Genomic DNA, 27,585 nt, shown 5'->3' with positions numbered 1-27,585 from the left:
AGTCCCTACTATATACCAGGCACTATAATGAACACGTTATAAATTTTATTTAATTTGATCCCTCAGGCAAGGGATTAGCCTTGTTATGCTTGGCTTCAGAAAGCAGGACTAATTCCAGTAGGTAGAAGTGAGACTAATTTCAATTCAATATAAGGAACAACTTCACAATTCAAATTATAAAAATAGTTGCCACATGAGGTGATGAATTCTCTGTCACTGAGAGTATTTGGGTGATTCTACATATTGTAGAAGTAATTCTTGCCCAGGTAAAAGTTGGACTAAATGGACTATGGTATCCCAGCCAACTCTGAGATTCTGTTCTCTTAAAACAAATCTCAGGTCTTCACATATATAAGCGTTTGCCAATAATCAACAAGTGGTGAGCTAAAATTGTTCCTCAATAATGTGCTATAGGGGAAACAGGAGAAGGAGAGCTCACAATCCTTGCCCCAGAAATTTCCCAGTCAATTAATAATTGTTCAACTCTTAAAGTGCTTAAATTTGTTTCTTACAATAACCCCATGAAGTAGGTGGTGGAAGCATTATTAGCCCCATTTTATGGAGAGAGAACTAAAACTCAAAGAGGTTAAATAGCCCATAAAGATGAACTATCACACAAAGATGTGATAGTTAGCAAATATATGAAGCAGAATTCAAACCCCGTCTCCAGACTCCAAGTCTAATGTTCCTTCTATTGTATCAAGCTGCCTTATTTGGGGAGGCAAGATTCTCGGACTTGGAACGCTTAGAGAACAATGTATACAACAAGGGCTAAATGATGTGCTGAAGACTCTTTGCACTGTGGAATTTATTTAATTTTAATTTTTAAATAATGTTTTATTTTTTCCAGTTGCATATAAAAATATTTTAACATTCATTTAAAAATTTTCAGTTCCAGAAGTTTTTGCAAGGGTCAGTGTTGAAAAAATTACCCATACATATGTTTTGTCAATAAAAAAGTTATAATGATAATAATAATAATAACAAATTTTTTTCAGTTCCAAATTCTTTCCCCTTTCCTTGAGACATTAAACAATTTAACCTAGATTCTATATGTGCAATCATGAAAAACATATCCATGTTACATTGTGAAAGAAAACACAGACTCTGCCCTCAAAAAAGCATGAAAAAAGAATACCTTTTGATCTTCCCTCAAACTCCATCAGTTCTTTCTCTGGAGATCGATAGAATTTTTCATCATGGGCCCTTTGGAATTGTGTTGGATCATTGTATTTCTGAGAATAGCTAAGTCATTCAGAGTTTATTGTCATACAATATTGTTGTTACAATAGGTGGGTATAATGTTCTCCTCATTCTGTTCCCTTCATTCTACATCAGTTCATGTAAATCCTTCACATTGTAGGAATTTAAAGAGAAAATCAGTGGAGATAGGAGTAGTCAGGGAAGGCTTTCTAAAGGAGGTGGAACTTGAACTAGATCTTTAAGGATGGGATGATTTCATTTGATGATAAGAGGAAACAAGTTGAACTGAATACCAGCGTCATGTGTTTGTAATTCATGAAGGAATGATAAGGTGGCCAGGGTGGAGCACAGTAGAACTGCAAGGGAGTACTGAGAAAGAAAGCTGCAAAGATCTGGGTCACATTATGGAAACCTTGATTGATAGACTCAGGAGCTTGGACTTCATCCCATTGGCAATGAAGAGTCATTGAAGTTTCTTGATAATTTTCAGTGGAAAAGGAAAGGAGGTGTATTGCATGACAGAAAAAATAGCCAGGCAACCATAGCATGTTAGAATCTAACCAGAAGAGACTGTACAAATATAAAATATTGAGTACTTCCATGCATACTGCTCCCCTTCTCCCACATGAACTTTCCCATTCTATCTCTGAGGACAGCAGTCATTCCACCCCACCTACCAATACCATTATTTCCAAAAATAATATATCAATCTATTGCCCTACGTCTTCAATCATCATTCCCTTAGGTTTTTCCTATCTAAAACACTTCTTCTTGGTCTCCATTCCTCTCTTTGTGGTTTTTTCTCTATTAGTGTGCAATCCCCTTGAAAAGAGGGACCATATTGCTATATTTATATTCCTGCCACTTAGCACAGTGTATTCCAAATAGTAAGTGCTTAATAGATATTTATTCATTTATTCACTTGGAGTTACTGAAAAAATTATTGCAAAGAGTAATAATAGTACCCTCTTCTCATCTTGGTTAGAGCACTTCTGGCATGTGGTATTAAATTCTGGATTTAAATTATCATTTGACGATAAAATCTCAGCACTGAAAAGCAAAGACAAGTTTATCATGAGAGGGCAACCATGACATGGGGGGAGACTGAAAACTATGGTATAGAGAGATTTTTTGAAGGAAGCAGAGGTGTCACCATCATAGAAGAGGAGTTTTAGACAAAATTGTGGCAGTTGTCTTCAGATATTTAACAAAGGGAACACGTGGTGTCATGGAGAGAAGAATGAGCTTTGCGTTGCTATAGAGTCCAATATTAAGCACCTTGGAACACGGACCACAGAAGGCTACCTAACAACTGCACTGCAAATCTGGCTCAGATGTTTATTAGCTGTGTGACCTGGGAAAATCATTCAAGTGCTCTAAGATTCAGTTCCCTTATCTGTCGGATAACCTTTGTGATATTTGCATTACCTATATCAAAAGATTGTGATGAGACAAGTGCTTATTAAAACATAAAGTATCATTTCTAAAAGTTATTATAGAGTAAGTGAAGGATTGTTGTGGGGAAGAGAGATGAAATATGTCCACTTGGCTCTGGATGGCCATGAGGAAATGAGAGTCACTGTGTTATGGCAAAAAAAAAAGTATCGGATACGATGTCAAAGGCTTCATGTGTGAATCCCTTCTTGGGTACTTACAAGCTGCATGCCAGTGGGTAAGTCACTTCCCCTCTCTAAGTCACAATTTCCTTCTTTGCAAACTGTAAGGTTGGAATAGATGATCAAGGCTGTTGCAGTTTTAATATTTGATGACCATCTGCCTTTTGTCAACACCCTTCCTCTAAGTCTGACCGCCAGCTGAATCCTATGAAACTTAAACAGCAGAGAGGCATATTTCAAGTCAGCAATAAAGAAAAAACCATGGGCCACAATAGCCAATGCTATCCCAAAGATGAGTTGGCTACCTTGAAAGGTGATCAGGACCCTATTACTACAGGTCTTTGGGGGGAGGTTGAGAGAATTCCTGCTCAGATCTAGGTCAGATGAATGATCTCTGAAGTGCCCTTTGAGTTCTGAGAGTCCCAGGTCCTCTGACTCTCCTTGCCTTAATGAATGGGCATCCTTTCCTTGGTCTTAAGTAGGAGATAAGCCTCAGAGTTGATTGAGATGGGAGTTGGGCAAGGCACTGCTCGCTCTCCCCCCATTTCCCTTTGACTGGTGCTGGACGATTGGATCTGGAAAGGGCGATATGACTCGGGCTTTATGTATGGAAGTGTTTGTGCCTTATCTCCTGGCATTTAATCCTTTCCCCCTGCAACACAGGCTGCTTTTTCTATCAGGCATTTGTTAAAAGGATGGGGGAAAACATCACAGGAACCCAAGCAGGAGGCTGCAGGGGCTATCGAATGCCTTGCTGCTTATTGATTTGCATTTTATTTGCAAGCAGCTGGGAGAAGGTTTGCTGGACAGCCCCTGTGATGTGTTTGGCTTTTGATAATGAAATAACATCTTCACCATGGAAATAATGGCTTCCCTGCTAATTAGTTCAGCTGTCTGTTTGCAGGACTTCGAAGTCTCTTAACTGGGGAATGCCTGGGGTCAGGCATTGCATCCTGCACTCGGGATCCATTGGAGGGGGCCCAGCATGCAGAGCAGCTTGGCAGATCATTGACTCCCAGAAAGTTAGAGAGGCACGCAATGTCAGGAATGGAGTCCCTGGGGAGGCAAAGCAAAGAATGACAGAGGTTGGAACCCAGAAATTCAGATGTTAGCTATTGAGGGGATCTTAGGACATAAAATGTCAGACCGGAAGGACCTTAGAACACTGAGTATCTTAGCCGGGGGAGATCTTAGAACATAGAGTATAGAATTTCAGAAGTGAAGAGAATTTCAGAACATATGTCACAGAATGACAGAATGAGAAGGGATTTATTAGAGCTTGAAAGGGATTTTGGACATAGGACATAGAAGGTCAAAATTATTAAAGATCTCAGAACATAGAAATAGACTGCAGAGACGGAAGAAGCCTTGAAACATATAGCTCAGAACATAGTATATTATAGCTGGAAGGGACCTTAGATTATCTAGCATATGCAGAAATCCCTTCCCCAAAGTCACATAGCAAACAGAAGATCTAACACTCCAAAACGGGTCCATTTCTGTACAGTTGGAATCTTGTGATAAAGAGGAGCAGCGAGGAGACAATGTTGGATACTGATTGTGAAAACCTAGAGCCATCCTCTATTTGTCTTTGTGCACCCAGCTCCCGGCTGATTTTCCCATGAAGGCTTTCCTGACTCATCTCCTTCATTTTATATCTTTACATGCTTTTGACTTTTAGGTAGACAATTTGGAATACAGTAACAAGAAATTAAAGATTTGGAGTTGGGTTTTTTGTCCAATGCTCTCATTTTTGATGATGAGCAGTTAGGATCACAGAGGGAAAGTAATTTATTCAAAATCATATGGTCAGTCATTAGTAAAGTTTCAATTTAAAATCATTCCCCTTGACTTTAAAGCCAGAGTCCTTTCCCAAATACAGTACCCTTTCTCATGTATCTTGTTGGTTTTTACTAGTCTCTTAATAGTAAAGGGACAATTTACTCAAGTGTGATTTAATAGCATTATAGATTCATGTCCATTCATGGGCTTTTCCCTCCACAAAGCAAAGTGATGGCTAGCCTCAAATCAAAGCTAAACCTAAATGTGGGAGAGTCAGAAATAGATCTTACTGTGTTATTCTGTGTTAGCCTCAGTATAACCCAATGAGCATTTATTGGTCTCTAGGAGCAGTTTGGGGCATCTGAAGGTAGAATGGGTGCATTCTACAAGTTAGTGGTTATTGGTCAGAGTTTCAATTAACCTCTTGGATGCTGATAAAAACCCTTTGGACAATCCAACATTCTGTCTATAATGGGATTTGAGGTCAATAAAGGGTGAGTGTAGAGTAGAAGAGGAGTGAGAGTGCTCATGAATCCCCTTCAATCCATCCCCATCTTGGGATAGGACCTGTCGGGTCAAGAATCAGAGGGTCTTTGGTGCTAATTGAGGCTCTATATGGCATATGAAAGCATGGATCCAGAAAGGCAGAAGAGTGTGGGAAAAAGTCCAAGAAGGGCTAGAGATGAAGGGACATGAGAAAAACATAGGAGGACCATCGGACTAGTTGGAAATGCCTTTAAAAGATCACCTAGTCCATTGCCATATTTTTCACAGGTAAGGAAATTGAGGGTCATAGAGATGAAATAATTCACTTACCCACCCAGATAGAAGAGAATTCAAACCAATATTTAAATACATATCCTCTGATTCCAGCACACAACCCCCTCACAAAAGGGCAAGATCGAGACAACAATTTAAAGCCAAAGCCAGTGAGAGCAAAATTATTAATTGGACAGGTTACAGGCAATGTATAATCTTGGGCAAGGAACCTGATTCCAATTTCCTGCTAGCTTTTAAGCTCATGGGAGGGACTAGCTCCACCCACCTGATGTCACTAACAGTCTGCCAATAGGTCATATGCTCCAACTCACCAATTCTTCCTCCTGAATGAAGGGTAGCTGTATTCAAGTTGGCAGCAAGCAATAAGCAACAGTGCTGAACTTGATCAATTTAATGGAAATATGGTGAAGGGCAGAGGTGCCCAACATGTAGTTGCAGGAGCACCTCCCAAGTGCTGCCCTAATCAGGTTCAAATGGCATTGGGAAATACTTAACAAAGTAAAAAGAAATAAAAGTATAATAGACTATAGATAATGTTACTGTGTTTTCCTAAGTCAACATATGGCCATAGGGATACTTATATTTGGCTTTGTGTCCCTCATTTTCATTTGAGCTTGACACTACTAAAAGAGTGGAAAGTGGGATCAGAAGCCTGAGTTGACATGGCAGTCAAAAATTTCAGCCTCATTAAATGAAAAAGAGTGTCCACTTGGATTATTCAGCCAATAAATAAGTGTTTATTGAGTGCTTACCATGTGCCAGACACTGTGCTAAGCACTAAGGATACAAAGAATGACAAAAGAAGAGTCTTTGCTCTTATGGACTCATGGTATAATAGAGGAGACAACATGAAAGCAAGGATGTACAAAGAACCTATATATGGATAAATTAAAGATAATAAATAAAAGAAAGAGACTAACCTTAAAGGGAAACAGGAAAGGATTCTAAGAGAAGGTGGGATGTTAACTGGGCACTTGAAGGAAGCCAGGAACATCAAGAGGCAGAGATGAAGAGGAGGAGGTAGGTGGACATGAAAGTAAAAATGTCAGTAACCCAGGTATGAGGGACAGCCAATAAGAATGTCTGCTTTCGTGAAAGGGAGGGTCTTGTGAAAGAAACAGCAAGGAGACCAGTGTCATTGGATCAAAGATATAAATGAGGAAAATAAAATCTAGAAGACTGGAAAGATAAGAGGTACCAGGTTGTGAAGAGCTTTGAATGGCAAATAAAAGATTATATATTTGATCCTCAAGGTGATAGGGAGTCATTGAACTTTACTGAAAAGGGGTGGTGGGGATGACATGACACATAGGTGCTTAACTAAGATTAATTTGATAGTCAGAATGGATGATTGACTAGAATGGAGAGGAAATTGAGTCAGCGAGACCAAGCGGTACCCTTTGTAATAGTCTACCTTGAGGTGATGATGGGCTTTGTCAGAGGAGAGAAGAGTGATGTTATAAAAGTAAATGTGATGTTATAAAAGGAAAATGAACAATAATTGGCAAAAAATCTAGATATGGGGAAGGTGAAAGATTGAGGAGTTGAGGATGATATCTAGCTTGTAAGCCTGGGACACTAGGAGGTTGGTGATGCTCTCACAGTAATGGGAAAATGGGAAAGGTTTCTGGGAAAAATAATGGTGCTCAGTTCTCGGGATGATAGCTGATGGACACAAGCTGGAGAGCTTTCAGAAGAATGTGACCGGAGCACATCACTTTAACCTCAGTTTCCTTATTTATTAAATAAGGAGACTGGAGCCAATGACTTCAAGGTTCTTTTCTACTGTAGGATAATTATAATTATCTCGATTTTACAGTTGAGGACACAGGCTCAAGAGAGTCTCTAATCCTCTTATTATGTTGTTAGCTTCAGGAGGACAAGGACTGTTTTCTCTAAACAGTGCATCAGTGGAGGGAGTTTCCATGCTGGGACTATCACAGAGAAGGTACCAATCTATAGCTGGAGAGGGAGCTCCTCTTGATCAAAAGCCTATGAGAATTTGTCAAGCATGTATAAAGCAACTGGGAATACAACAAAAGCCCCAAACTGACCCATACGCACATTTATATATGTTTGTATATATGAATACATGCATGTATATATCCTAGTGTTCTCCCATAGTGAATCCTTAGGAAAAACCGTGTCTTGCTGAACTTCCAGACAAGCACCCACTTCTAAGCCCTCACTAATATGTTTACTTTTATCTGTCAGCTGGAAGACAAATCAGTTCAAACAAAGGACATTTAATCAAACAGAATGGCAAATAAAGCAGGAAGAGCAGATTCTACCCAAGGTAGATTACATATTGCCATACTGACCATTGGCGTGCATACAAAGAACATACATAATCAGGGGATGTAAGGGATACATATAAGCAGAGGTCACACGTTGAGGACACATGCGTATGTAACCCGCCTCGACGATGAGCACGTGGAAGGCGGGTCACGTGTTCCGGTGGCCAGTAGAACTCATGCTTCCAGAGCTCCAGAAATCTTCCCACTTATCTCTTTAATACCTTCCTAGGCATTGCTCTATCTAGTATGTGTTTCTGCCTGCTTTGAGGTTTCATTTCACCCAGATAACAGAGCTGGAAAAGAGCTCCTCATTTTACTGATAAGGAAGCAGACCCAGAGAGGCTAGGACTTGCTCAAGGTCACACGGGTAGTAAGAAAAAAAGGCAGGATTTTAACCCAGGTCCTCCTAATGCAAGATTCCATCTTTCTCACCATACTTTGCTTCTTGAAGCTATCCTAGTTTACATCTGCTGGGAGGAGTGACTGCAAAGCCTCTCTCTGATACTGGTAACCTTCATTCTTTAGTCCAGTCCTGGTTATGAATGACCACTTCCAGTTAAGGAGCCTTAGAAGAAAATCCTGGCAGAATGTCTCCGGGTTAAGCTTAAATCACAAACCATAGTTTCAGACAACTGTCTGTCTGGGAGAGGAATTCTTTTTAATCTCTCCTTTAACTTGATATGTGGATTCTGTGTCTACACCACTCATTTCTAGGGCTTTTGCCAAAGAAACTAACTCCGCAGGGTCTAAGGGGAAGCTTAGCTATGAAACCTACTTTGCTCCCAAGACACTGGTAGAATTGGGTACACAGAGCAAAAACTAAGCCAAAGAAGGCCTCTTTTCTTCAGGACTAAATGCCTGCCTTTATTTTGTCCATTTCAGCAGCAGACTACCTGTCTTTGGTGCTGTTTTTGGCCAGAGAAAAACCTTACTGTTTTCCTCTGTTAGGATTATAGGATTTAGAGCTAATAGATGTTTAAAAAATAATCTATCCCCACCTCCAATGAAAATTTTGAAACCCACAGAGAAAGGAGTGACTTATCTGCGGTCACATGGGCAATAAGAAGCAGTTTTTAACCTTCATGTCTCCTGCTCTTGAGTGTGGTATTCTGCCCATTATAGCACCCTGAATGCAACTCATAGTCATCAAATCTATGCAATGTAAATCATTTCTTTTTCTTACTCTCAGTTGACTAGAGAAGCAGGTATATTCTTGTTCCAGCATCCTCAGTAATTGGGCATAATGAAGGAAGAAGTAAAATTAGAAAGAGTCTGGGAGAGAAGGGAAAGAGAGAAGGGGAGAGAAAACCAGGGAAGAAGTGATGAAGGGAGAGAAAATGGCTAGAAACCTTGTTAATCTACCGCCTACTGGATGTGTAGCTGAAATATGTGTGTGTGTGTGTGTGTGTGTGTGTGTGTGTGTGTGTGTGTGTGTGTGTGAGAGAGAGTGTGTGTGCCTGTGTGTTCGTGTGTGTAAAATAAATAATGGGAGAATGAATGTAATTATAAGGCACTTTTAATAGCTATTTATATTTAATCCTGCTAATTCTGCATCTTGTGTAGCCAAAATTTAATTCTACTCCTCTTACTCATTCTGTAGAGAGCACCAGAGGTAAAGGGGAGGGGCAGCCACATCAAAACGGGGACGGAGACACCTGCCAGCCCTCGGAGATGGCTTGGTACTTGTCAAGCTGTAAAAGGAAAAAGTCCCAGAACTTCCACTTGAGAGCTGGGGGACCCTAAGCCGGTCCCCTTTCCTCTCTTGGTCTCTATTTTCTCAGTCACAAAACAAGGCTGAAGATACTTATCCTTACCTCCTCTCAGGTTAGTGATGAGGGAAGTGCTTTGTAAGCCTTTGGAGATAAAACACTATAGAAATTGGTGGGTTTAAGCCCTTCTTATCTGGAGGTGATGATGATGATGATGATGATGATGATGATGATGATGATGATGGTGGTGGTGGTGGTGGTGGTGGTGATGATGATGATGGTGATGGTGGGTGATGATGCTGGTGGTGGCAAGGGTGTATGGGTGATCAGGGATGTTGCAGAGATGTTTGCAGCTCAGATTGTGTTTGGTAGAGATTCACTCAGATGTCACATCTCACTCTGGGATTCTGGGATTCTATGAGGACTTTGTAATTCAGTTAAGGAACCAAAGCACAGATACAACATTAACAATCAACAGTGTGAGATGACAAAAGACAGTACTGATGAAATGCTATGGGAGATCAGAAGAGAGAAAGATTAATGCGGTTGGGATTGGTGGCAAGGAGGGCTTCTTGGCAGGAACAGGGCATCTTTCTATCTCTTTTAGGGGCTTCCCATCCTTCAAGGCCCAGCTGGATGTGAACAACCTCCTCCAGGAAGCCCCCTTTGACTGTCCCAACCACAGTGATTTCCCTAAAGAGAGAGGAAAGGGAACGTAGAAGTGAGGGGACAACACTGAGGCTTAAATGCCTTCAGAGTCAACAATCCCTTCTTCATCTGTCATTGTCAGTCAATCTATATTTACTGAGCACTGCTAATTCTTCAGCCCTTGTGATATGTGAGACAGAAGGAGGAGAATGTCTCACAGGATGGTTGAGGTGAAATGATTCATATACACACGTAGAATAGGCACAAGACAACTTATGTCCAAGGGTAAACTGAGGCATGGGCCAGGGATCCCTTTAAAGCCTTTAATAACCAGGACCAAAGTAAACACAATCATCTTCTGAATTCCAAATCACCTTGGACTCCTCTTTCTCTCTGATTCCTCAGCGTTAGTGTTCAAAGGGTCCCAGAATTTCTGATTTGGAAAGGAACCTAAGAGATCATTTTGTTCAACACAAATCTGAAAGAGAATCTCTTCTACTATCTCTTGACAGGTGGGCATCTAGTCTTTAAAGATAATCTGCAGAGGTAAACCCACCCTCCTGCAAGAGTCCCATGCTGGAACAGCCTCATAGTGAAGGAGTTCTAGATGTTTCCTTTCTAGAACTCAAGCTGAAATGAACCCCTTTGTACCTTCTCTCACTGTCCCTGGTTCTTCTGGGACCAATCAGAATTAGTCTAATCCCCTTTCCCTTCTATGATCCTTTCTTAGGAATCTATTCTTCTCCGGGCTTCTTTACCGACTGCCACTTGACCAGCCATGTCCATTCGTTCTCTCCAATATCTCTCTAATGCCTTTCCTCCTCTCTGTAATAACAGTGATATCCATTTCTAGGGAGCTTTAAAGTGGACAAACTCTTCCTCCACAATGACCTGGGACATATGTATAATCATTTTTGTAGATGAGACGGAGACTCGGGGAAATAAAAGGACTTTCCTAAGTTCACACAAACTGAGTGGCTGAGCTGGGATTTTAAGATTAGCTTCCCTGACCCCAATACCAGCATTTCATCATCTATCTGAATCTCATTTGACTGGCTCTTTCCATCCTGAGAGAAAATAATAAGAAATAAAGCTTTGGAAAGATTAGGGAGGCAAGAACCTGTAGAAGGCTAAGGAATTGGAATTTGGCTCAGTTGGGCAATAGGGAGCTAATGAAAGTTTTTGAGCAGAAGCGTGTCCCGGCCGGGTCTAGGAATAGTGTCAGCCTTGGCTCCTTTCCTGGGAAGTCTTCTAGAGCCCCGAAGGGAGGCACAAATCACCAGAATGGAGAGAGTTGAACCTCCTGATTTGGAATGGGAGAGGGAACAATAGGGTCCAGGATAGAGAACAAACAACCGCACAGCCCTATTATCTTCCCTTGGCTTGCTGCCCCCACTTAATGCAACAGATCCTTGCTTCCAGGCAAGTCAGCGGCTTGTTAATTTGATTTAGGGGTATGTTTACTTTTCCATGCAGTGAAACCTCCATGGGGCATCTGTGATCATTTATTCCCCGGCCTGGCAGAAACTGACCCAAACCCCAGCTAGGAAAACAGGGTTTGTCTAGTAAGGGAAGAGCAACTAGATTATAGGACCAAGTGATTAACCAGTGATTTCCATCAGGAAGACGAATGATTTTGGAGTTGGATCTCCTGCCTCACACATTTATCTTGGGGGATCTTGAGAAAATCCCCTCATTTCTCTGAGTCTCAGTTTCCTTATCCATAAAATGAGAAGCTTTAGACTAGACTAGAGGCTGGAAAAAACACACGTGTTTCCCAACTCCTCAGTCAGTGGCAGAAAAGAGTACTCCTCTTGACTCTTAGTTCAGTGCTCCGCCTTGAGAGGACCTACCTATGGAAAGGACCCTTATCGAGGGCTGGAAGCTAGCACAGAGCCTGACACATAGTAGGTACTTAATAAATATTTCTTGATTCACTGATAAATCCAATTTCCATTTTCAAATTCCCTATTGCACCATCCTGTCTGGGTCCCAGGATCATAACCTGGCATTAGGCTGGTTTCTTCCCCTTCCTTCCCGCTCCCCACATCCAGCCAGTTGCCAAAATCTTGCCACTTCAAACTCCTCGACCTCTCGAACATCCATTGCCCACCCTTTACTCCCTGGTGACCTTAGTTCAGATCTTCATCTCTCACCCATATTGTTGGGACAGCCTGTGTCCTAGGCATGGATCTCGGTACCCCAGTTTATCCTACGAGTCGATGCCAGAGTACATCTTTTTAAGAACAGATATGGCTGTGTCTCTTACTCTATCCCCACTACCTCTAGAAGACATCACAAATTCATGTTTAACCTTCCTTTCTCTTCACAGTCTGACCCTAGCTTACTCCCCGCCCCAATCTCATTGTATTACACTCAGAAATCTAACCAAACTGGACTTTTCTTTATTATTCACACGGGGCAGCTCCATGCTTAGAACATACTCCTTCCTCACCTCACTTTATAAAATCCTTCTTTTCCTACAAGATGTTGTTTATTCTTTCCTGAATCTTCCTCAACTGCTAATGCCCTCCTTCCCTAAATGCCTTGGCACATAATAGTGCTTAATAAATGTTTATCATAATGTATTTAACTACTTTGTATTCAATCTCTATATTTATTCTATATATAATTATATATGTATGTCTCTATATATGAATATATATAGAAGATACACAAGAAGAAGGCACTATGCCCCACCATCAATGCCCAAAGCCAATATTCTTTTTAAACTACTTCCTGCATGTCACAATTTTTTTCTTTTTAATTTGCAAAATTCAATTTATATACTATCTCAGTATTAATTTTTTTTGCAAAAAATAAAACTTATTACATAATATTTATGTTACAAGAAATACCTATACATAGGACATTTATATTCTTGTAATGTCCTCCTAAGGAAGGTAAAGTTGTGAGGGTAGAACTATTTCATTCTTTATGCTTGTGTCCTGAACATTTAGCACAGGGCCTGGTATACAGTGGGTGCTCAATAAATGCTTGGTAGTTGATGGACTGCTTTCAAGGATATGCACTCTCTTGGGGGAGACAAAATATACATGTAATGTTTAATCTATATCATATTGCTCACTGCCTTGGAGAATTAGGAATTAAAGGAGGACAAGAGAAAAAAATTTGGAATTATAAAGGAGGGAGAGAGAAAAAAATTTGGAATTAAAGGAGGGAGAGAGAAACAAATTTTGGAATTCAGCATCTTATAAAAAGTAATGTTGAAAACTATCTGTTTATAATTAGGAAAATAAAATACTATTGAATTCAGAAAAAAACAAAATATGCATAGAATATACAAAATGAGTACAACATAATTTTGGACAGAGTCCTAGCATCTGGGGGAGGAGCAGGATAGATTTCATGTAGAAAGTGATCTTGAGATAAACTTTGAATAAATTAGGGGATTCTAGAGGCAGAGGTGAGGGGAGAATGAGTTCTAGGCATGAGGACGGCACACAAAGGTGTGGAGGTAGAGAATGGACCTGTAAAGTCTCTTAGGAACAATCAGATTTATGATGTTTGGAACAGCCAGGTTGAGTAGAGTGTAAAGTGAGTCAAGAGGATTAATCTATAATGAGACTGGCAGGTGGGGTTTGGAATCGAATTGGCAAACACAGGAATTTATAATTGATCTTTGAGGCCATAAGGAGCCATTGGGGTTTATTGAGTAGTTCAGTGATGTAGTAAGGCCTTTTGTTTTCAGAAAATAACTTTGTCAGTTATTATTTAAGTGGAGGATGGAGATCAGTGGGGAGAGAATTTCCATATAAGCAGAGCTGTTGAAAAGTGGAATAAATAAAAAGGAAATCCTCACCCCTAAAAATCTTCTAGTCAAGACTGGATTGTTAATTGTTGGAGATTTTGCAAAGGGTGTTATTCTTCAGGAAGCACCAAGGCACATGGAGATGGAAACTGGAGATGGGTTCAGATCTTAGCATTGCCACTTATGGGCTTTATAATCATGGACAAGACACTAACATTCTCTGAATGTTAGATTTTTCATGGGATCATTGATATAGGATTGGAAGGGTCTGTGGGTCACCTCGTCTCGCCCCCTTGATTTCCCAAAGAAAGCACACTCCTGAAGGACTGAAAAATTTGCCCAAAGGTATCATTAATAGCATAACTTATTTAAATGACTCCAAATCCAGAGCTCTTTGGTTTCCACTATGGTGTCTCCTTGAGCTCTGAAGCTAGGTGAGAGATACAAACCTTGCCTTTGTCATTGACTACTTGTGTGAATTTGGGAAAATCACTTTCCTTCTCTGGAAAAGGACCAAGTGATTCACCAGTGATTTCCGTCAGAAAGAGGAATGATTTGGGAGTTGGGTCTCCTGCCTCACACATTTACCTTGGAGGACCTTGAGATCCTTTCCTTCTCTGGGACTCAGTTTCCTTCTTTGTAAAAGGAGTCTGAGGAGATGATCTATAAGGTCTCTCCAAACTCTCATGTCCTACATACTGATGGGGCAAGAATGGCATGGGGGTAAAGGTGGTGAGTTGTGCATCCATCCTGGTGATCCTACGGGAGCTACAGAGCCCACAAGGAGAAAGGAGAGGGCTAGAGATGGCAGCCAGAGCCAGGGAGAGGGAGGGCAATCGATGCAAGGCCTCCGAGGGATGTTGGAAATATGCACAAAAATCAGCGAGAAGCTCAGGCTTGGGCCTGAGCCTGGGGAGGGTGAGGCAGGCGGGAGTGCTAGCTGGGGAGATATATTTGCTGCCATCCACTGCAGCCTGGCACATTCATTAAGTATCTTTAAGATGGATACACCCCCCAATTCACCCCGTGCGAGAGCTTTGGAATTTATTTCCTCCTGAATGGTACCATCAATCATGCCCGACAACCCTGCCAGCCGCCGCCGGGCCCGGCCCCCAGCCTTTCCAGCCACCAGCTGGCAGAGGGAAGTGGGGGAGGGCTTAATTGCCCCTGAGGAAGTGCCACCTCAGGTTGGCGTCTCACCACCGCAGCCCCACCTCCCCCCAAGTGGCCAGCCCACCCCCCTCCTTCTTCCTGCCCGGGCAGGGCCAATGACCTCACCCACAGTTCTGGGTTGGCCACACTGTGAGGCAGATCAGGAAGGGGGGAGACACAATCAGCTCCTCTGGGAGCTAATGGAGTTCCCTGAGAACAGCAACAGAAGAGACTGTGTAGGGCAGATTCCCCACAGAGGGACAGCGGCCAGTGTGGACTTGGAATCTGAAGGACAGGGTTCAAATTCTGAGCTGCGGGCTCATTTTGTGTCCTTTGAGAAATCACTTTTTATCTCGGGTCTTCAGTTTCCTCATCTGTAAATTGAGGTGTTTGGATGAGATGCTCTGCAAGGTCCCTGTTAGCTCTGAAATCCTTCAAGTCCAACTTGCCATGGGACCTTTAAAAACGTCTCACACTCTCTGGGCCTCAGTTTTCCCCTCCCTAAGTTAAGAGATTTGGATTTGACCCAAGCTTCTTAATCTTTTTTATATGATTCATCCCTTGGGAAATCTGGTGAAACTTAATGGTCCCTCTCATAATAATGTTTTTAAATGCATAAAATAAAACATAGGGTTACAAAGAAAACCAATTAAATTGGAATAAAGACAAGTTTTTTGTATCCAAAGTTTCAGACCCCCTGAAATCTACAAAGATAGATGCTGCTTTCTCCTTCCTCTATTCCAGAGTCAGAACTCCTGGACTGGAGCATTATGGGATTTTGAAGCTGAGGGGGCCATCTAGCCCAATCTCATGTCAACAGGAGAGCTGAGAGGGGCCATCTATCCTAATCCCATCTGTATAGGGGAGCTGAGAAGGGCCATCTTTACTGAGGAACTGAGAGGGACCATCTAGCCCAATCCCATGTCGAGAGAGGACCTGAGAGGGGCCATCTGGCCCAATCCCATGTCGATAGAGGACCTGAGAGGGGCCATCTTTTTTGAAGATCTGAGAAGGACCATCTGGCCCCAATCCTATCTTTACACAGAGATAAAAGCCAAGGTATAGGGGAATAACTTGTCGAAAGTAATACAGGAGCAAATGTATAATCCAGGATTCCTGGTTACCACTTAAAGGACGGATGAACCTTATACTTGATTCTAGGGAGAAATAGAAGCAATAAGCTCTAGAGAAAATGATTTAAGGAAGATCTTCCAAATAATCATAACTGTCCAAGAATGGCATGAGTTCTTACACGAGATAGCGTGTTTCCTATAACTGGGAATGTTCAAACGAAAGCTGAAAGTTGGGGGAGTTGTAGTGGTGATTGTTGCTTAGATACAGATTCAGATTTTGGGTTCCCTTCCATTTTCCATTTCTCCTCCATGATGCAGATTTCTAAGTTCCCTTTCAGATGTGATAGTCTGGGTTATTTGGGGCTAAGGTGACAGAGACTGGGGAGAATCTGGGAGCTGGGCTAGTCAATGAGGCCTTAGAGAAGATGTGGGACCTGTTCCGTGCCCTAAGAGAGAAGACCTACAAGGAAAGATTTGGGAGGAGAAGGGAAGGGAAGGGAAGGCAATGAAGAAAAGTTCTTAGATTCTTCTCCCCTCAACAACACATAGTGGAGTTTAAAAAAACCCAAATCCACATTGTTGCTGATGGATTGATTAACTGGGCCTTTATTAACAAATTCTCTGGACTCAGGTTTGGTAAACCTGAGTCTCTAATGTTAATTTATGGCAGGTCACTTCCAGATGGAGCTTGATTCCTATTGTAGGCACACAGACTATTAAGGGATGCCAGGCCCAGATGCCCCAATAATACCTGGGTTCTCCTGATCTCCATGGATTCCATTCTTTACCACTATTTGGCACTTAGCACTTATGGGCAAGTAGCTAGTAAAACAGCAAAGATGAAGTTGTAGACAGAAGAACTGATTCTGAATCTGGGACTTGCCACTTAGCAGGTATTTTACCTAAGACTCAGTCTCTTCATCTTTAGAATGGGGCTAATTATTCCTGCACTTCCTCCCTCAGAAGGTTGCACTTTGTTAAAACAAAGAAATGGGAGTTATTGTTAAATATGGAAAAGGACATAGGCCCTGCCCTCAAGGAGTTTAACATCAAATGAGAGGACTGCACTGAAAAGGGCCAGTATTGAATAACTCCATGTACAGGAAGAGCCCAGTCCAGGTATTACTTGAGACCTGTTCTTCCTGACCACACTCCACCCTATATCTTGGACATATGAATATTGCTTCCATCGCCATCACCCTCCTCAAGTTGAATCTTCCATTCACTTTGGGCATCCCAGGCTCCATGTTGGGCTCTGTCCAAGAACTGGAGATCTGACATCCCAATTCTCCTGTACCTCCCAACCAGCCGGTCGATATTCTTCCTCTTGGTCTAATTTGAATCCAGTAAATCCTCACAGGAGGGGAAATCATTAGTCAGCCTCCATCAGGGATTGGCAAGGGAAGGCCAGTGGCCAGGTCTCTTGAGCTATGTTTATTGAGAAGGCAGTTTTATTCAGGCAGAGAATAGGGCAGGAAAGGAGAGAAAATAGATCTTCTAATGAAGTCCTCACATTAGGGTTCCACTCTGGGTGTTTGCCTGTTTCCTCATCTGTAAACTGGGAATAATAATAGCACCAACTTTGCAGGGTTATTGTGAGGATAAATAATATCTGTGAAGCTGTCCCTAGCTTAAATGTGAGCAGCCCAACAATGAGAGGCAGGATGAGGAGTTCAAGTCACTCATTAAGTCTCTGTTTCCTTATTTGTGAAATGAAGGGGCTGCAGTTGATCATTATAGCCCGCCTAAGATGATATGGGTTTGATCCTCATAATAGTCCTATTTAACTAGGTATCCTTATTTTACAGATGAGGAAACTGAGGTAAAGAGAGGTGAAGTGACTAGCTCAGGATCACACAGCTAAATTCAGGAGGTAGGATTGGAATTCAGGTCTTCCTGACTCCAGGCTCAGGCCTCTATCTATTATATCAGTGACATCCATGGTCCTCTCTAGCCTAAATCCACATTCATATATATTGACCACATACTGGAGGCAGTATAGCTCAACTGAAAGGGCACTGACTCTGGTGTCATTGAATCTGAGTTCAAATCTCATCTCATGGGACTTTGAGTAAGTCTCAATCTCAGTTTCTCATGAAAGTAAGAGGGAGGGGTTTGACTAGAACCTCAGAAGTCCCCCCCCCCCAATCTATCATTCTGTGATTCCCTCCCTCTTATAATGTCAAAAGATTGAGACCCAGAAAGGAACTTCGAGACCATATGATCGAACTCCATCACTTTACAGATGAAAGAAACAACAATGTGCTCAGTTAAGGGACAGAGGCTGTAGCAGTCCCCTATCCTGGGGGGGGGGGCTATTCTTTCACCACACCTGATGACTTTCGGAGAAATCAGAGTATAGAAGTTGAGGGGAGAGCTATCGTGTTCTTTTTCCTCCCTTGGAAAATATCTGGGACTCTGGCTGAACCTCCCAACACAGTGGGAGTCGGATCCTCCCACAATGCCCTCCTCCCTGAGGCTCATGCACAGTGTTCTCTCGAACCCTTAACCTTCCAGAGCCCACTGTCAGCCAACTGGATGGATATTGGCTCATCCTATCTCTGAACTATGCCTCTGTCTTGGTCTTATGTTATTATTTTACTAGTCTGACTTTCCCTCCTTCCTCCAGATTAGTCTGGGAGCTCACCAAGGCTAGGGAGACCTTCTCTTCTTTCTCTTCTCCAGAGAAGTAATCTCTGGGTAATTCAGTGGTTAAAGTATACTTGGAATTAAGCAGACCCAAGTTCCAATTCAGCCTCCCACATTCTCTAGCTGTTTGCCTCAGTTTCCTCATCAGGATGAGATCTTTCAAAGATGAGGATGGCCCGGGAGAGTCTTCTGCCCACTTTTCTTCAACCATGTCTTTCAGGCCAATCCCTCAGTGAACTGAGCTGAGAGACATGAGCCTGTCCCTTTAAGAAGGGGGAGAACCAGATCAGGGACTGCCTGTGATATTCAAACGAGCAACACGGGGTCTGGAAGGGGGGGGGTTTCCAAAGGCAGTGATCAAAGGTTGGCTCCAGTTCTGAGCGTGGCCCTTATCCCCAGCCTCTCTCTCCTTCCTCCTTTTTAGGTACCCAACATCAAACAGTGTTTGATGGTCCCAGCCAGGTTTCCTCTTCCGTCTGGCCACTGGCTATCGGACTGAACCAGTACAGGATGGGAAATGGTCTTGGAGGGGAGGTTTGGGCAGGGGCTTTCCGGAGCACCAGCTCCTCCTCCATTCTACACAGTAGATGGCTCTCTCCCTTCTTCGCTCAGGCTGGGAGTCGGGACGCCTGGGTTCTAGCTCTGTTGGATTTGTAGCATCTGTGTGACATCAGACCAGATTTTTCACCTCCATGGGCCACAGTTTTCTTAGCTATAAAATGAAAAGGAGGTAAATGATTTCTAATATTCTTTCCAGTTCTAACTTTAAAAATCTAAAGACTAGGTCTCTTCCAATTCTGACATTCTGTGATCCAGTCTTCTGCAAATGTGGGGGGGGGGTTGTTTTCAGCCTCTGGCCTCAGGATGGGGAGGAAACAGAACCCACTCTCATTCCCAGGATGATGGAGGTCTGAATCCAAAGAAGTCCCCACCCACTGGGAGCCCAAAAGGGGAGAATGCCTCCCATTCCACAACTACAAGATCAAGTTGGAGTCCTCAGTTTTGCCGGATCCATCAATGGCAACCAACCCACCCTTAACTTGGGGAAATTTGTCCCAGTGCACCTTTACAGAACAACTTTAATTCCCATTCCCTAAGGCCCCAGGTCTAAGTTCTCCTGAGAATACAATCGAGAGACTAGTCCTTAAGAAGGGAATCTTAGATCTCTACCAGCCAAAGGGTCTGGGGAAGGGGGAAAAGAAACTGGGCAGAAATGGCTTTCTCTCTTCCCTGGGAGCACGTCAAATGTGTCATTGTCCTCTCATCCTACATGTGAGACTGACTGACATAATTTTGCCACTTGGTCCCTGTGCTTTCCTTGACCTAGGAAACCCCGAAGAAGAAACAGCTTCTAATAAAACACCAATTGGCATCTGCTCTTAAACTTTCCATCTTTGGACATTGCCCTTGGACCGAGAGGTCAACTGGCTTGCTTGGGGTCACAGAGGCACCCCGGATGAGAGCCTGAGATTGAGCACAGGTTTTATTGTCCCTGTACTACAATCCCACTTTGCTTCATATCAAACCATTATGTTTTAATAAAGCTTTGGAGTTCAGAAAGTATTCTCTTTACTTTGAGACCTAGAGAAGATGGTAATGAAAGTGCCATTGACCCCATTTTACAGATGAGGAGAGTGAGGTTCACATATAAATATAAGACCTAGGACTTGATTTCAGGCTTCCAGATGCCTAAGAGGTCGATGCTCTTTGAGTTGTTGGTTCTGGCATTTAGAAGATTCAGTGGTATCCTACCCCCTTTCCAATCCCTTTAGCTAAGATTTTGTACCAAACTTAGGATCTTCTTCTCCCACAGCCTTGCCAGCTATTTCCTTGTGCATGTTCCATGGGCTCCTTGTTCCAAATTCCCAGCATTTTACACCTGGCCAAGCTGCTAGCTAAGCTGAGATATGTTCAGAGTCTGTGGCTTCTCTTCAGTCACCAAGACATTGGGAAGCACCTCTTGGTCCAGGTGGGCCTCTCAGGGAGCCTCCCTTCCAGCCTCTTAGGACTGGGGAGCCCTGGGAGGTACGTGTGTGTTTGGGGGAAATGCCCTAAGGAAAGGAATACTCCTAGGGCAGATGGAGCTGGGCCATTAAAACCAGACCTGAGAGAACGCTCCAATTTGGAGAAGATGTACGTAGAGCAAAATATTTGCAAATGACAAGGTGCTATAGAAGAAATGTGTAATCTTGTTGAGTCAACTTAACCTTCGTGATCTTTTGTTTCTTCACATACAAAATAAGTGTGAGACTTGATTAAGTGTTGGATCCATTTGGCATTTGGCATGTGGATTGGATTCAGTTTTGGGGATTTTTCTGTAATCCTAATCTCTATGTTTTGTTTGAGCCTTACCTAAAGTCCCCTGAGAACACCAGAATCTGCAAGCATTGAGGCTAGCAAAAGCATTAACCATTGGACAGGTTTATTAAAGGCCGTAAAAAACAGAAAGGGACCTGTCTCTGAGTTTCTTTAGTAAAGCAATAATTACAGCTCTCTTTCTAGAAAGCTCTGTTTTCCTTTTCCCCAGAGGTTCGGTCACAATCCCTATATAATGCAAACTTTAATAGGATCCTAGTAATGTTAGAGAAACCAGAGGCAGGGTCTGTATCTCACTGCTCACCTGCTTCCCTCCTGGGGCCAGCTTGCTCTCTCTAGCTGGCATCTGGGCCCCTGCCACTATTCCTATACTCTCTTGGTCTGAATTCTGATCTTTTTACATGGTCCTGTAGCTCCTACCGCAAACCTGCTGGTCAGTCGGCCACTTTCAATTTCCAAAACTCCCACCTTGATGCTGAAACTTCTCAACATTTGTCTGGAGGCGTAATTATTCCCCCCTCCAATATCCTTTGTGGTCACTTTGGCCAGATCCTCCTCATCCTGCTTTCCATGTGCCTGTAGCTCTCGTATTTTGCCTAGGGTTGAAGAAAATACTATGCAAGAGTATTTTCCAAGTATACCTAATACTTACCACACATAGTTGTTGGAAGGAAATCTTACAATTTATTATTGTTATAACAACTTGCTTTGCCTTTTTTCTTGGTCCCCAGAATCAGGCTATGGGGGGACAGCAGGAATTCTGGGATAATCTCTTTTGAGAGGGTATGTTATACATTAGTAGCCTTGATCTGATCCTTTGGAAATAGGACTGCTTCCTTCAAAGGAAGGCATCCTTCCAGATCTTTGGAAACTGCCCTGATGCCATATTTTCATGTCACCCCTGCAATTTTCATAATCAGGCAATTGGCGGACAGAGAACAGACCTCACGTAGGATCTATGAAGGAGAGCTCCTTGACTGGAACCAGTGTCCAAGATCTGGTTCAGAGGCAATGTGGTAAAAAGAAAGAGGGCTGAACATGGAGTCAGGAAATCTCAAAAATGTTTAACTTTAATACCATCTAGTTGTGTGACCTTAGAGAAGTGACTAAAGCTCTCTGAAGCCCTTCTTTTTATAATGAGGAAGTTGAACTAGAGGGTTTCCAAAGTTCCTTACAAGTTGACATCCTAGGATTCTATAAAAACAAGGGATATTCTGAGAGGCTCCCACAATATAGTGCTGAAATGGGCAAAAAAAAAGATAAAATAAACTTGCCAAAAATCTCAGCGCTAGTAAGCTAAGTAGGAGTAGTATTGAGTCCACTCTCTTTCCCTAGTGCATTTCTCTTCTCTCTTTACTATTTCCATCTTTCTCCTTCTTTTCTCTCTCCCATATTTCCCCCCCTCACCCTTCTATTTACTAATCATTGTCCTTTCTTTTCTTTTCCTCTGTTGTTTGTTCTCCTCCCTTTTCTATCTTCAGCTTTCTCTTCTCACCTTTTTTTCAGTGTTCTTTCTCCCATCTCCTATTCTTTTCTTCCCTCTGCCCCCTTAAAAATCTTCCCTCCATTGCTGTTTTCTATATTACAATGGTACACCCATTTCCTTTCTCTCCCATTAAGCTCACTAGGTTGAGAGTCCCTAGGGATGATATATAATAAATCCACCAATCAACTCCCATAATGTGGTCAGGAGCCTTCCACCTTAGCTCAGCTTTCATCGACCACTGGGAAATTGTAGATGATCTGGGCACAGTAAGGTAATTGCTTAAAGGGAGTTGAGGAAAAGTTATTATCCTGAAGCTGCTGAGGCTGCTGCTGCTCTTAGAGGCTTATAACATTCTTCAGTATCCAGTTGACATCCCCTTTGTGTGCTAACTCCACATTCAGTTTCATAGTTATACTCTTGAACATGATAGCTCCTCTCCTAAATAATTATATAATTTACTGTTTAGGGATGGGATATGTCAATATAATAAACATAATGATGCTAGAAATTCAGTACTGTACCAAACTAACAGAAATAGACCAAAAAACCTGACAATTTATTTGAAGAAACAAAAGTCTAGCATATAAAAAAGAAATCATGGAAAATGTAGGAATGGCAAATGCATAGTATTACAAGACTTCAAACTATATTACATAACAGTAATTATGAAAACCATTTGGTACTATTTAAAAAATAGAAAACTAGATCAGTGGAACAGATAAGCATGGCTCAGAAACACCATACACAATAGATGAATGCTTGACAAACCCACTACTGAGAATTTGAAAAGAATGCATATCTACAAAAAATATAAAGTAACCAGATTAAGAAAATGAGAAATATAGTGCCTAAATAACCTAATCCTTGAAAAAGAAAGTGAGCTAATCACAAATGAACTGGGCCAAATGCATTTTGAGTTTTTTTATATGAATTTTTTAAACCTTTAAAGAAGGAGTTTTACTGAAATTATTTTATGACACAAACATGATACTAATACTCAAACCAGGGAGGGATAGGTTGAGAAAGAGCGCTATTGAGTAACATTACTAATGTATGTGAAAGTATGTGTTTATATAAAATTTTAACATATAAAGAACATATATTCAAGAAGATCTCATAAAGAACATATATTCAAACTAATATTTTTTCTCTTTATGATAGTATTTCTGAACTAAGAAGAATGTTTTTAGGTATTGCGGTTCAGTTTTTTTCAGGCATTTCTAACTCTTTGTGATCCCATTTGGAGTTTTGTTGGCAAAGATACTAAAGTGGCTTGCCATTTCTTTCTCAAGCTCATTTTGCAGATGAGGAAAGTGAGGTAAATAGGATTAAGTCATTTGCTTAGGGTCACACAACTAGTTAAATGTATGAGGCCAGATTTGCCTTCAAGAAGATGAGTCTTCCTGATACCAGCCATACATTTTATTCATTGTTTTGGATATCACTTAGCTAAGAGAAAACTAGGAGTTGTAGAAGTAGGGACAGCATATTTATCTTCAAGTATCTGTAAGGCTTCCATGATGAAGAGGGATAAGATTGTTCTATTTGGCCCCATAAAGCAATGCTAGGAACAATGGATAGAACCTATAAAAAATAAGTTTTCATTTTGATTAAAAGAATTAGAATTATCTCAAAGTGGAAAGTGATGCTGCCTCAGAAGGTAATTGGTTCTCCATTACTGGAGCTCTTTAAGGGAAGGCTGAATGATCACTTTAACAAGTATTTTCCTGAATATATCCTTTTTTCAGAATGGATTGGACTTGGTGGCTTTTGAATTACTTTCTACTTCTGATATTTTGAGATTCTGTAATTGATCCTTATCAATTCTACCTTCACCAGTGATAACTATTCCTTGTTATAGGTCCATAAGTCCTGGAGACATCAAACTGGGACTGGCATCTTTGCAGGGGAAGAGGTTAGCCAGGAAACACAGACAGACACAAGTAGGTTAATTAGACCCCCAGAGCAAAGATTCTAAACATTTTTGTGTCATGTCTCCCTTAGGCAGTTGGGTAGAGCCAACAAATCCTTTCTCAGAATAATATTTTTAAGTGAATAAAATAAAATGCATAGAATTGCACAGAAAATCAATTGTATTTGAAGTAAAGAGTTCTCTTTTCAGGTTGACAGAATCCTCTAATCTATCCATGGACTCCCTAGGTTGAGAGCTCTTTCTCCTTATAGCCACATCAAACCCAAAGTTTGCTCTGCCAAGCAGCTCATAGTAGTTCTAGCCTCACTAACAATCAAGAAAAGAAATCGTGAGACATCATTGGGTCATCCCTTTTGTATGTGAGCGCAATTCTGGCTCATTACCTCTTGAAGTATCAGCTCTTCTAGATATGTGGCCAATTAGAAGGCTACATCATCACTTGCTATGGTTATGAACAGGTTTCTAAAATTTCACATGTGGGCTAGAACCCAGCAGGGAAAAATTGGTTTGCGCTCTGTATCACAAAGGGCCAATATGGCTATGCTCTTAAGTCTGGCCTCTCATTGTCCAATCTTGCTTTCCCCTCTTACAATAGTTCACGTGTGATCCTCCATTCTCTCCTCAATCCCCAGAAGTCTTCTTCTCCAGCACTCTGTTAAAATTACCTTCCAGTGACCTAATTGCAAAATCCACTGGTCTTTTTTTCAACCATCATCCTCTTTGATCTCTGCAGTTTGGGATACTCTAGATCAATGGTTCTCAAAATTTTATCCTCAGGATCTCTGAATAATATTAAAAATTATTTGGGACCCCAAATATATTTTCTTACATGGATTCTACCTATTGACATTTATCATAGTATAAATTAAAACATTTTATTATGTTTAATATGAAAAATAGTTTTAATATTGTAGACTCCCTGAAAGGGTCTTGGGGACCTCTGGAAGTCCCTAGACCATACTTTGAGAATTATTGCTCTAGTCAGTGTGGAATATTTTTATTTCCCCCTTAATTTCACTATTCTCCATTTCCCTCACTGATCACATTCATTGCTCAGTCTTGTTACTTATCCCTTCACATGATCTCTGTTCTATATTCTTTTTTCTTTACTCACTCAGCCATCATCCAAACACAGACTACCATCATTTCTTATCCAGATTAGCGCATAGCTTTCTAATGGCTCTCTCTATCTCAGTTCCCTTTCCACTCCAATTCAGCCTCCATTCAACTGCCAAAGTGGTTTTTCTAAAGACAAGTTTGACCATGTTAACTACTTCCAATTCAATAAACCAGTGCCCTCCGATTACCTCCTGGATCAAGTATAAAGCCCTCTGTTGGGCATTTAAAGATTTTCACAATCTTGCCCTTCTCCACTTCTCCCGTGTTCTTAAGTTTTAATCTGATCCGTGCCCTGTGCTTCCTTGTCCTCAGTATGAAACTCTGCCTCCTTTCTTCCTCTATTTGCATAAGATGTGCCCCCTGTCTGATATCCTCTACCTCCACAACTCTCTGCTTCTTTATTTCCTAGCTTCCATTTCAGAACTCAGCTCAAATCCCACTTTCTATAGGATTCCTTTCCCAGTGCCCTCAATTACAATGCCTTCTCCTCAGAAATTATCTTCCTTCTGTGCTCTCTATATTTTGTACAGATGTACTAGCACCTACCTCCTAAGGTTGTTATGATGATAAAATGAGATAATACTTGTAAAGTGCTTTATAAAACTCAGAGTGCTATATAAATGCTGGCTATTCTCTTCCCCTTCCTCCTCCCTTTCCCTCTCTTCCTGATCTATTCCTCATGCTCTTGCTCATCTCTCTTCCTTTGGACATCTCCATAAATAAATTTTTCCTTATATCAAAGCCTCTCTGTAGTTACTTCCTCCCTCCCTCCTACCATTCCTACTTCTGCCAATTAGAGACCAGCAGACTGAGTATAATCTTCCCACTTTCGTGTGACCAGGTGGGAGACAGGGGTAGTGGGAGGCAGTCTGCTCACTGAGAACAATCACATGTCAGTCAACAAGCATTTATTAAGTTTCACTATGTGGTGGGATAGAAAGAACAGGTTAAAATGGTCCTGGCCCTCAAGGAGCATACGTTCAAATGGAGGGGACAGCAGGCAGATAACTTTGTCCATACAGGATATATACAATGTAAACAGAAAGGTGTGCAAGGCTGTGTGTGTGTGTGTGTGTGTGTGTGTGTGTAAGTGTGTGTGTGTGTGTGTGTGTGTGTGTGTGTATGTATGTATGAGAGACAGACAGAGAGAGACGGGGAGAGAGAGAGAGAGAGAGAGAGAGAGAGAGAAGAAAGAAAGAGAGACAAGAGACAGAGAGAAAGACAGAGACAGAGACAGAGAGACAGGGACTGAGAGACAGAGAGGAAGAAATAGAGAGACAGAGAGATAGAGACAGAGACAGAGAGAGACAGAAATTGATTGGGCCTAATTTTTCTACCTCATGCTGACTGGGGGAATTCAAGCTATGATGGGAAAAGGGCCAGAGCAGGAAAAAGACAACCCAGGTGGATTTGGTTCCTGACCTCAAAGAAATAATTTTTAGAGCCAGTAATAGAAAGTGGATAATTTTCACCTTTGTTCCAACAAGATATCCCAAGGGAGGTGGGGAGAAGAGTTGGGAGAGGATTGGGAACATCCAGGGGCCATTTTTAAACTCAGGGGCTCAGGGGTGAAGAGGATTGGGTCCAGATGACTTATGGACCAGAAAGAACAGCTTCTCCCCCACCAACATCCACCCTCAGTTCCCTTTTCAATTTTTTAAAAGCTCCTAACTGAGAAAGAGTGGAGTTCATTATATCGAGTTATCTCTGCTGTCTCGGCTAAGATCAATCTCTCAAGTCTTCCAGGGCCAAGGCAAGAAGGGAGGAGGAAGTAGAGGAAAAGGGAGGGGGAGAACCCCCAGTACTCATTTCCATTTTCCAACCAGAACGTTCTGCCGCCTGGCAGGAGAACTAGCAGTTGGCAGCTTCTCCTCTTGCACCACCCCAGCATCCCTCCCTCCCTCCCATACCTTCCCCATCTTTGGCACCGTTGCTGGAACCAGAAAAGTCTGGCAGATGTGTGAGACTTCAGGGGGACCCCAAGAAGCTGCTGTGCTTGGCATTCAAGGCTCTGCCCAAAGACTCCAGCCTTTCACTTTGCTGACCTGCT

The 27,585-nt window shown here is 41.9% G+C and overlaps 1 protein-coding gene across 2 annotated transcripts in view; it reads left to right on the top strand.

Moving 5' to 3' along the window:
- The window catches only part of LINGO1 (leucine rich repeat and Ig domain containing 1), a 506,273-nt gene that overhangs the window by 136,008 nt on the left and 342,680 nt on the right, over window positions 1-27,585 (top strand). The window lies entirely within an intron of this gene.

This window comes from Antechinus flavipes, chromosome 2 (genome assembly GCF_016432865.1).
Source record: "Antechinus flavipes isolate AdamAnt ecotype Samford, QLD, Australia chromosome 2, AdamAnt_v2, whole genome shotgun sequence".
NCBI classification, from domain to species: Eukaryota; Metazoa; Chordata; class Mammalia; order Dasyuromorphia; family Dasyuridae; genus Antechinus; species Antechinus flavipes.
This window is presented reverse-complemented; position numbering and strand designations above follow the sequence as displayed.